The sequence below is a fragment of the Lucilia sericata genome, unplaced genomic scaffold (assembly GCF_015586225.1).
Source record: "Lucilia sericata isolate MDLA Ls3-8-SP2 unplaced genomic scaffold, ASM1558622v1 Contig000762F_arrow, whole genome shotgun sequence".
NCBI lineage: Eukaryota > Metazoa > Arthropoda > Insecta > Diptera > Calliphoridae > Lucilia > Lucilia sericata.
In genome coordinates, this window is record NW_023994759.1 from 220,146 (window position 1) to 231,649 (window position 11,504).

The 11,504-nt window shown below is 28.7% G+C and overlaps 1 long non-coding RNA gene across 1 annotated transcript in view; it reads left to right on the top strand.

Annotated features, from left to right (window-relative positions):
* Positions 1–11,419, top strand: part of LOC119607927 — a 63,818-nt gene extending 52,399 nt beyond the window's left edge. Inside the window, exon 3 of the long non-coding RNA XR_005231771.1 lies at positions 10,485–11,419. This is a non-coding gene — a long non-coding RNA (uncharacterized LOC119607927). The remainder of the gene's footprint in view (positions 1–10,484) is intronic.
* The last annotated feature ends 85 nt before the right edge of the window (positions 11,420–11,504 follow it).

Genomic DNA, 11,504 nt, shown 5'->3' on the forward strand with positions numbered 1-11,504 from the left:
GAGTCATAGAATGATGCATGGACTTTTCCAAAAACTGGTCCATATTTAATAGACAAGCCTATTGACTAGTTGGCTATAGACTTGTTCATAGCAAGTCCATAAACTTGACCATTGACCTGTTCATATACATACTAGTCGATGGACTCGACTGTATGTATATGACTGAAAAGTCAATACAACTAATCAGAAGACTGACCAATAGACTAGTAACTAGTTAATAGACTAGTAAATAGTAATGTCAATAGACTACACAATAGACTAGAAAACAATTTTAAAAACTGCAAATACCCAAAATTTCTTTATTACTCGATTGACCAGTATATACTAGTCGATGGACTAGTCCTTAGATTAGTCAATAGAAAAGTTAATACAACTAATCAAAAAAACTGGCCAATAGACTTATCAATAGACTAGTAACTAGTTATTTGGCTATAGACAAGTCTATTGACCATTGATCAGTTCATATACATACTAGTTGATGGACTCGACTGTATGTATATGACTGAAAAGTCAATACAACTAATGAAAAGACTGGCCAACAGACTAATCAATAGACTAGTAACTAGTTAATAGACTACTGAATAGTAAGTACTGTTGTCAATAGACTAGAAAATAGTTTAAAAAACTGCGAATACTCAAAATCTCTCTATTCCTCGATTTCAGATTCTCAATTTTATTAAATGACCTTCAGAGTTCTTTCTTTTTCATTTAAGAAAACCTTTCGAAATGTTTAAAATCATAATCCCCTATTCTTAGCAAGTATGATCGTGAGATCAATGATGCAACATCACAGGAATTTTTCTCACAGCAGGACAAATAGATTACTTTTTACTTTCCCAGTAATGCGGGAAATAACAAGCATTTATGAATGAAAACTTGACCTTGATGTTATTGCATATGTATGTTTTCTTTTAACATATGTTTTGTCCTACAATTGTCAATTGGGTTATACAAATCCATACACATATTAGCAAATTTCTTTTGTTTATTTAGCAATAATTATTTTTTTATTAAATTCAATAAAACTAGCTTCTGGCCATATTAAAAATGAGGACATAATTTTATAAAAAATTTATATAAATTAATAAAAATAAACTTAATAAATACACAAAAGCCAAAGCATATTAAAAAAAGCCTTAGTTGGCAAATAGGTAAACTGCAGTTTTCAAAATAAATAATTAATTACAGTTTTTATCATTGTTTTAAATATTTACACTCTATTTGAAACATTTTCCTTTATATTATATTTTATAGAGTTAATATATTTTGTCGCTTAAAACCTGCATATAAAAATTTTATATTAAATACCATAATTAATTAATAATTCACATTGTGTTATATGTATTTGTATGTTATTTATTTAATTTAAAAGATGAAATAATTGAAAAAACAACTGCTGCACTTAACAAAATAATTGTCATCAATTATAAAATGGTGTGTGTATTGTTTTCTAAACAAATACTTTGCCAGTTTCCCCCCTCTTAATAGTATATAGAAAATCATAAATCTTTCTTTTGTCAAACAATTACGTTTTTTGGTTTTACATAATATTTTTCGAATATTTCATCACTTAATTAATGTAAATAAAATTCATAAAACTGTAAATTTTCTTGCAACAATACACCCCTTTCCCTTTTAAATATTTCATATCATGCCGCTTGCCATAAGTGCTAAATTACCTTACCCCTGTATTTATATACACGAAAGAGTCTTTAACACTTTTCTCTTTTTTTTATTCATTTCTAATCCTAAATATTTAACAAAATCCCTGTATTCTTCTCTAATGACATGCTGTGATAATTATACCGTTAGAGAAATATTTTCATTACAAAATGAAATGAAAAAAATACACAAAACGAAATTGGAAGTGTTGTGATATTTAAATATTTCACTATTTAAGGACATTAAATGCGGGCTGGTTACATTGAAAGTAATAAACTCATATACTAATCTTATTTATGTGGCATTTAAAAACTTGAATTATGACAATGAAATAAAAATAAAGAGTTATTTGGGGTTATAGAGAACGACTAGTTAATGAACTACACTTTGTTATCATAATAGACAACTCACTAAAGGTTATTACCGTTTGGTTTATGGCTGGAATAATATAGTGTTCATACTTTTGGTTTGTGTCTTCACTTTATTCAAGAAAATAAACTAAATGTTTTCCAAATTTTAATATAATTTACAAATTATGTGATGTATTATTAATTTCTAATTTCTGTAATGTTTGCCAATTATGAGGTAAACTTAAAACTCTATTATAGGGTATAGATTTCCCTCAAAAGTTGCCAGCCATAAACTGACTGTGGATTCGTTTTTTTTTTAATTTTTTTTTTATCAACTTCAACAAAACAATACAATTATATTTTCAACAAAATTTTGTGGTAGTGGTAAATGTGTGTATAAAAAGTATTTAAATGTTAAAGAGAGTGTGTTGATAATAATAATAAAAGCAACAACAAAAACAATTAACACACAGACAATCAAAATGATGATGGGTAATAAATGATGTATAGTACTTGATTTCACGTAGTTTGGCATAAATGACTGAAAATTTTATAAAATACACAATTTTACACACTTTATACGTAGACAAAGATTGGTACTTGAATATTTGCACGCAAAAGGGTTTTTCAATAATGGGAAGATTCAATGTTAAATGAATTAAAACACATATCAAAAAATCCGACTGAATTTTGGTCATATGCTGTGAGGAACGATCTATAGCAGCTTATTAGCTTAGTTAAGATCCTTTGCTAAGTACTTCAAAACTTGGTCTGCAATCTATAGGTTTTATATTTGAAATTCTGATGTTTTGAAGTTATAGATTCAAGGCCCATCTTAAGATTTTCCAAGCTGAAGTATGAAATGGCACGGATTCAGTTAAAGTTAGAGATTCAAGTCCCATCGTAAGATTTTCCAAGTTGAATTATGAGATGGCACGGATTTTGGCTCAATATTTACCGAACTGATAATAAGGTCTCACTTTGGTGCTCTCTTATAGCAAAACCCTTTATAAATGACTGATGATTTAAGGCAAAAACTTTGATGAGCTCCTAAAACAACCCTTTTTTGTACTAGTATCTTTGCTTTATGTTTTGTAGGATGAATTAGAATATAGAAGGCCTTTAAAGGGCCTTGCCGCCGAAACGTATAGTTTCGACATGTCTATGGAATAATTTGCGTAGTCAGATTATATGTCTGTAGAATAGATTACGAACCAGTTGTTAAGCCATTCTATTGAGTATTCTATGGATTGGTCTCTTGACAATTCTATACATTAGTCTATGAATTATTCAAAGGATGACAGTTTTATGTACTAGTCTATAACTGAGTATGTTTTGGAGCTACTGCGATATTTGTTGATCTCAAAAAGTACCTAAAATCGTACTAAATATCTCACCCTATTTGTAATGAAAAAAATCATCTTTCCGAAGTATTTAAGAATAAAAAGGTCTATTTATCTATACTGTAAGAGGGAGATAAGACTAAGCATATTCTCTACTTGTTTCAGCACTCATCCTCCTTCTTAAAAAAGAAAGAATTATACATTGTAAGTTCACTCTTGGAACCAAACATCAGTGTTTTTCCACTCTTTTACTACTGCGTAAAATTATGTAAGGCCTTTTTAGTTCTAGCCTTATCTTCTAACTTTTTGTCTAGTTTACCGTGTAGTTAAGTGTGTGTTGATGATGGTAAATGTGAGTGGAGTATTTAAAACAAATGACTGCGTGTGTAAGTAGCATTTTTGTTATTGTTGTTAAAGGCTGTTGCACAATTAAGCCGATAACAATACTAATCCTAGAGAGTTTTCTTTCTAAGAGAAGCAAAATTTTTCACAAAGAAATCTTTTACGAATGAAAGTAAAAAAGCTAACGCAACATTATATAGTAAGTACTCCACCATAGTCAGCTCATCCTCTTGCGCAATCTGCACGTAATCAACGACAGCAACAACAACAACAGTAAAACAATTTCAGAAAAGAAACCTTCATCTTCTCATACAGATTTAGCCTTAGAAATTTTTTTTCTACACTTTTTTTAATTTTCATTTTTATCTCATTTTGTCCATTATCCTTTTTAGTTTGGTGTGTGTGTGTGTATGAGCGAGAAAGTACGTGTGTGTGTATGTAAGAGTGGTACAGTTTAGTTAATACTTCAAAATTTATACGAGTGGTTGAATTGTTAATTATTGTGTGCTAAAAACTTGTAATCCCTACAGAAGATTTAAAATGAATGAAGCAACATTCTAGTCATATAATACAAAACTGAATCAGGACTACAATAGTAAAAGTTCTTTTTCCTTTTTCTTTCTTTTTTTTGTTTTTTTCCCACTGACTGTTAAATTGTAGGGAATAAAATTTTAAGTTTATTTCTTTTTTATATTACTTTTAGCTTAGACAACAAGGACATTTAGTTAATGAATGAACGAATGAGTATTGAGTTCAAAGTACTAAGACATGGCAAAAAAAAAGAAAAACGAAAATTTTACATGAATTTTCATTTTATTTGTTTTTTAGTTAAGTTTTGCTTTGTTTTTGCTATTCGGTAATTTCACTTGAAATTTAGTTTAGTTTTGTAATAAAAGTGATTTATGATGTGTTGCAAGTTTATCTTGGTATACATTTGTTTGTATTATGTACAAGTGGAAAAGGAATCATTAAATGGCTTTAAAATAAAACTTTTTTTTTCGTTTTGTTCTTTTAACTTAATTCAGTGTTGTTGGTCTGTTAAAAATAATGACCAAAAATGAGTTTGAGTAAACATTTTGTCTGTTTGCTTTTCTTATAAGTTATTTGATCTACTAGAGTTTAGTTTAAGCTATTTTGTTTTTCTATTTAAACAGCTTTTCTTGTTGTTCTTTTCAATTTTTAAAGTAATTTTCTTTCCATTTGTAAATTGACACTGAAACTTAACTAGACTTAAACTTACACACACATACACACAAATGTGAGTTCTATACAGACAACATTTGTTTGTGTTTTGTGTTAGATGTGGCATGACATATTTTATCTACTTATGAGAGGAGTATAAGCCAAAGTCTGCAGATGGGGTGTACATTTACAACACCCCAAGAAACTTTTACTAAAAATCAGGAAAAATTGAAACTTAGTAAATATAAAAAAAGTCCAAATTGTTAACTAAACTCACTCTAACCATCTGAGTAAAATGAAAATCACAACAAATATTTCAAGGAGTAAAAGATACTAACACATGCAAACATTCCTATTATAAAATATACCCTGTAGTTAGAGGTTGTAAACATAAGGTTACATAATTAGCTGTGTGATTAGAAATCCTTTAATAGGAGAAATTTAAAAAGGGTTCAGCAATATATACATTTTTGGAAAAAACTAATATCGTGCAAAAAGGATACATTGGCTCCTTTAAATACTGTTGGGTTATATACTACACATATTTATAGCAATTCATTTGTATTTGCTTGAATTGTGTAGATGTATTAGTAATATGAAACTTTTAACAAAACAGCAGAAACAACACAGCATCATCTAATGGACAAAAATAAATTGCTCGTGAATAGAATTCAAACTACATACAACAACATCAAAAAGCTTTGCAAATATATATCTCTACAGTTAGAATGAACAAATAGATAATAGAGGGGTTAAAAGAAAAAAAAAACGGAACAAGAACATGATCCCCCAACCCCAAACAGGACACGCACACAATCATAAACTTTACAAAACTGGCGTCACATACTCTAAATTTAAAACAAACCCAGCGAAATATTTGAAAAAATTATCAATAATTCTTCATTCTTAAAAAACGATTTAATTGTTAAATGCTTCGTTGTGTAAAATTCTAACTTTCCAAAATTAATGTCTTGATAATGTACAAAACATTTTGCTGGGTTATTTTCATATTCAAATAAAAGACACCAGCAAATTTCAACTAGACCACAGAAAATAAAGCAAATAAAATGTTTTCGTTTTTTTTTTTTTTTTTTATTTAGAAAATCGTTGAAATTGGCGATAAAATTTTGCCACAAAAACAATAAAATGTGGAAGACAAAAGTGGTTGGGGGTTAGCTTTAGTTTGGGTTGTGGAGCCTTAAAATGAGGGGGAGATTAAAGTTTTGTAAAGAAATTGGTAAATAACTGAATTCTTGATAGTAATTTTAATTCCATAAAATATTTGTTTTTCTCGTTGTTTTTGCTAAATAAACCCAATACAGTGTGAAGCAGAATAATGAAGACAAGTTAGGGATTTTCACTTATACTTATGTAAGTTTGAAAGTTTTATTATTATGACATATAAGTTAAAGGAAATATTTTAAGATTTTGTTGTTTTCAAATTATTATCGTTCGCTTAGATTTTGTAATAACAACTATTAGTTATACTGTTTAATAACAATTTATCCATACATATACATATATAGGTCGCGTGGCTGGTTATTGTATAATTTATAAATTTATAGGGAAAACAGAAAAGAGTGTGAGATAGACCATGGGGGAATATATAGAATGTGACACATTCCAATGTCACTAGCAACCAACGAAACCAGCCATCCAGACAGCAAAGCAGACTGTCAGTCAGAATGAAAGAACATTTATATATTTATGTATGTATATTTCCTATTAGTTAAAACCAAAATTATAGAAACGCTTGTGTTTAACTCCAAATAGACACAATTCTCCTGTCAAACCCCCATTCTATACTCGGGAATATTGCAAAAAATAAACTTAGACAGACAAACAGACTTTAAATACAGGACATTTGGTTACATATATACAAATACCATGACAAAAATTATATTTATATGAATGTATTTGTGTTTTTGTTGTCGTATCTGTGTTTGCTTGGCATAAAAGAAAAACAACATAGAGAAATATCAACAAAACACAATATATATAGAGATACAGGATACAGAAAACTACTACACATTCATACACTCACTAAAATATTCTAAAGATACAACATATAACATAAAGATACTTAGATACTTGGTAACATAAACACAGGAGGACATATCACCATCGTCGACGTCGTCATAGTCATAATCATTGTTTGGTTATTGTTGTTGTTGTTGTACTGCTACCAAAACTAACAAAAGTAGGTCAAAATGTTTATGAATTGCTTTTGCTTTTCTTTGCCATTCTTTTCTATTGCTGATTTTTTCTTGTGTTTGTATTGCTATATTGCTGCTGACTGCCACTGATGCTTGCTTAAGCTCAAACTGTGGCGTACGGATTTTTTGTTTTTGGTAAAAAGCTACTACTATAATAATAACAACCTTAAAACTGCCTTTTTCCACCACCATCACCGTTACCAACATCATCTGCTTATTCTTTAGCTACTGTTCTGACATTCTAAATATTTGTTTCTTGGCCAACTTTGAATGTCAAATCCAAAAGAAAAAGAGTGAAACAAAGAAAAAAATCGATAAGAATTTTTGCAAAATAAATACATTAAGAATTATATGTTGGAAAGTAAAATAAAGAATTGTTATTAGTAATTTGATAAAAGAAACAAATATGTAGAAAATTTATATTAAAGTTTGATTTGTGACCTGTATTAACTAGTTCAGTTTGGGTGATAGGAAATGTAATTTCTATTACTACCCAGAAGCAAAAAGAAATATACACGCCTGGTATCAAATTGACACCAAACTGTTTTTAATTTTTAAATACCATCCGTTGTCAAAGTATGTACATACGTACGACAACACTATGTAATGTTACCAACATTGCAACAATTCGTTGTCGAAATCTAAATTTTATACACATCCGTTGTCTAAGTGTTAACAAACGTTGTAAGCTCGCTATTGACAAACAATCCGTTACTAATAGTGAGCTTACCACGTTTGTTAACATTTAGACAACGGATGTGTATAAAATTTAGATTTCGACAACGAATTGTTGCAACGATTCGACAACGAATTGTTGCAATGTTGACAAAGTTGCGTTGTCAACATTACATAGTGTTGTCGTACGTATATATATACTTTGACAACGGATGTTATTGAAAAATTATAAACTGTTTGGCAAAATGGACTTAAGACTCTATCTTATCAGGGTTGGTTAGAGTTAGTTCACTGCGCGCGAAAAGTCGAAATACGAAATACTTCTACTAAACAAATGTTTAGGATAACACCACCTTATCTTAGTCATTTTTTATAATTCCGTCTTGAAGTAGTTTTATATAAAATTTTACACCGTTGACAACTCTACTCACTCCAGATAAACTAAACGAAGTAAATTGTCTTTAATAGAGGTTTTCAACTAATAACGACTTAATTTGAAATTTTTGAAGAATTTTCTAATACAAAGCGAAGTCACATAGTTACCCAGACCTTCCTTAGTAATCCATAGAAAAATCAATCTCTTGTTTTATAATAATACCTAAAGACATTCTTTGGTAACCAACACAACTACATACACTTCCTGTAGGATTATCAAATAAATTTTGCATGTGTTCATAAATTGTAGGAAGTAAGTAAATATTTATGGTTTTCGCTTCCTAGAATTTTCATCGCGAAAAAAAAAGAAATCATAATAATAAATCTGTCACAAATGACACAACAAGTGTAGTAAAATCTTTTCCAACTTAAGACAAATGAAATTAAACTGTTTAAAAATAAGAATAAAGAAAACAATAAGATCTTATTAACGTTTTGTATTTCATTTTTTAACAATTTAATCCTGACAATAATTTCTGATTTCGTGTTTCCTTTTTGTACAAATATTCTACAGAAATGAAAAAATAAGAAAATCTTACTGTAACTGAAGGTTGCTGAGGGAAGGTCATACTTATTTTCGTATTGTTTACAATTTATCATGTTGTTTGGTAAGCGGCTTTTAAATTATCATCCTATTTGTAAAAATTGTTTTTAAATTTTAGTTTAATTCGTTTAATAAGCTTGTGTTTGTTATTGAAATTATTTAAAAACCAATAAAAAAAATTAAAACAAATTCAGATATACCAAATACTTTTGCATACGGTCGAGTACAAATAAATTCAATAAATAAATAAAAAGTCGTCCTGTTATGAATTTATAGTATAATTGAAATTGTCATTAATACGAAACGATTGTATAGAGATGTATATCACAAACACACTTGTAAACAATCACTTGTTTAATACAGTGGGAGATTAAAGTAATTAAACCTTAGTTTTCAAAGGCTAAATTTGATGCTGAGAATAAAATGGTAAATACATTTTTTAATAGAAAAAAATGTCTTTGAATTAACTTAAAATCGATGACCTTACGAAAACTTTTGCCTTTAACTATAACTTTATATATCATTATTTTTTTCTTCCATATATATATACTTAAATATTTGTATGAAATGTGTATGTGTTATGTATTAAAATTATTCTACTACTACATGTCACCGGCAACCACACATGTTTCCCTTCCACATTTCTGTATACCGGGCATTGATTTTAACACATATTTTTATCTCGATATCATTGATTTCATTTAGACAGTTTCATATTCCGCGAATCCACTTGAAGCAAAAAAATAAAAAAAAAGTTTAAAATGCAAAATAAAAAAAAAATAGCGGAAATTTATATCAATTGTTATCGACTTGATGATAAATTAAATGAATTTAATGAGTTCGTGATTTGTGATGGTAGTTTTTATTTTTAATGCAAAGTTTTTGCTTTCACAGTTCAATAACTAGTATGTATAGCTGGCAATTTTTGTGAGATTTTCAATGGTTTTAAATGAGATTTATTATTGTTGGAAAATAATTTATATTGTTATTGTTAAACAGTTGTTGTTTCTATTAAATTATAATTTAGCAAATAAGTGAAAAAAACATCCTCCTGACCCATATTTATAATTGCACTTAAAAAGTTTTTGTGGATGGTATGGTTATTGAAACCAACAATAGATTTGTTTGTGGTTGTTTTAAAAGTAAAAGTATTTCTTAATTTTTTTTAGAAATACTATAGTTTAGTTAAGTTGTTGAGCTCTCTAAAGTTTGACAATAAAAATTCACTTGTTTTTATAATTATCAATTTCTATAACATGAAAAGAAGACAAAAGGGCTCCAGCTGCGCTTTAATTTTTCAGTTTTTTTTATTGGAAAGTTGCATGACACAAAAACGCACCTACATTGGCACCACACTTTAAAACATTGATGTCAACGAAGTGTTAATTAAAATACATTCATAGAAACACTTTTATAACAACATACATAGTGTCATATTGAGGATGATCACAGTTTGTGTGAAAGGTCTCAATAGAAATAAGTTGTCTAGTTTTGATATCGGATCAGTTGAAAGATTTTCAGCTATAACTTTAAGCTAAATATAAAAAGTTTAATCACCACACATTGGAAATATGTTATATAAAATTTCACATTTCTTGCGATATTAATCCACCCGGACGGGTCTAAAGGTCCCCAAAATTTTGTATAATACTCCGTAATAACTATTTTGTTTCGAAGAGATTTCAGATTAAGACAATTTTATGCTAAATAAATATTTTGTTTTGAATCTTTGTAGACACAGAAGTAAATATTGAGACCATAGTTTCGAAGTGTCAAGATACCGGTACATACATATTTACCCCTTTGCTGTAAAACTGCCGAACCTGTTCGATCTGCGTATCGTTGTTCGATCTGAGTATCGTTGCATCGATTGCTGCTAATTTACTTTAATCGAAAGTTATAAAACTCATCAGTTTACCTGTTTGCTGTAAAACTGCCGAACCTGTTCGATCTTCGTATCGTTGTATCGCGATACATTTATATTTACACTCAACAAGTTCGTTTCATTAATTGCAGAGAAAAAAATACCGAATACTGTAAATTTTCTTAATTCGAAAGTTATAAAACTCATCATTTTACCCGTTTGCTGTAAAACTGCCGAACCTGTTCGATCTTCGTATCATTTATAGGTTGCATCGAGAAATATTTAAATTTAGACTCAACAAGTTCGTTTAATTAATTGCAGAGAAGAAAACAATGATTCATGCTAATCTACTTAAATCGAAAGTTATAAAACTCATCTGATAGTTTATGAATCCATCAATATGGTTTAAAAAAAGGGTGAGTACAACAGATTTTTCATAAATTACTTTAACTTATCTAAATAAATAGTTATAAATTTCCAAAAATGGAACAACTTCTTAAAAACACACATCAATATAATTCCCCAATTCATTAATAGTTTTTCTAAAACGCGGACGAATAGAAAATTATAGTTTAATAAAAATCGGTTTGGTATCGTTGTATGTTGAAACTTGTTGACCCTACACCACTATAGTGGGGATCCTATTTAAAATCTTGCCTCCATAGAATCGGCTACCGAATAGAGCGTAAACTTAAATTTTGAATACCCCTTATATTTATTATACATAAATGTGTTAATTATCCATATGAATCAAGAGTAGAGTATAGAAAATAATTTAATTGAAAAAAAAAAAAAAAAAAAAAAAACGAGAAAAAAGTAACAATCATGTACAATGAATGGCTTTTTATTGTTCGAACAAGAAAACAAGTAAAAAAAATCCGGAATAAGCAA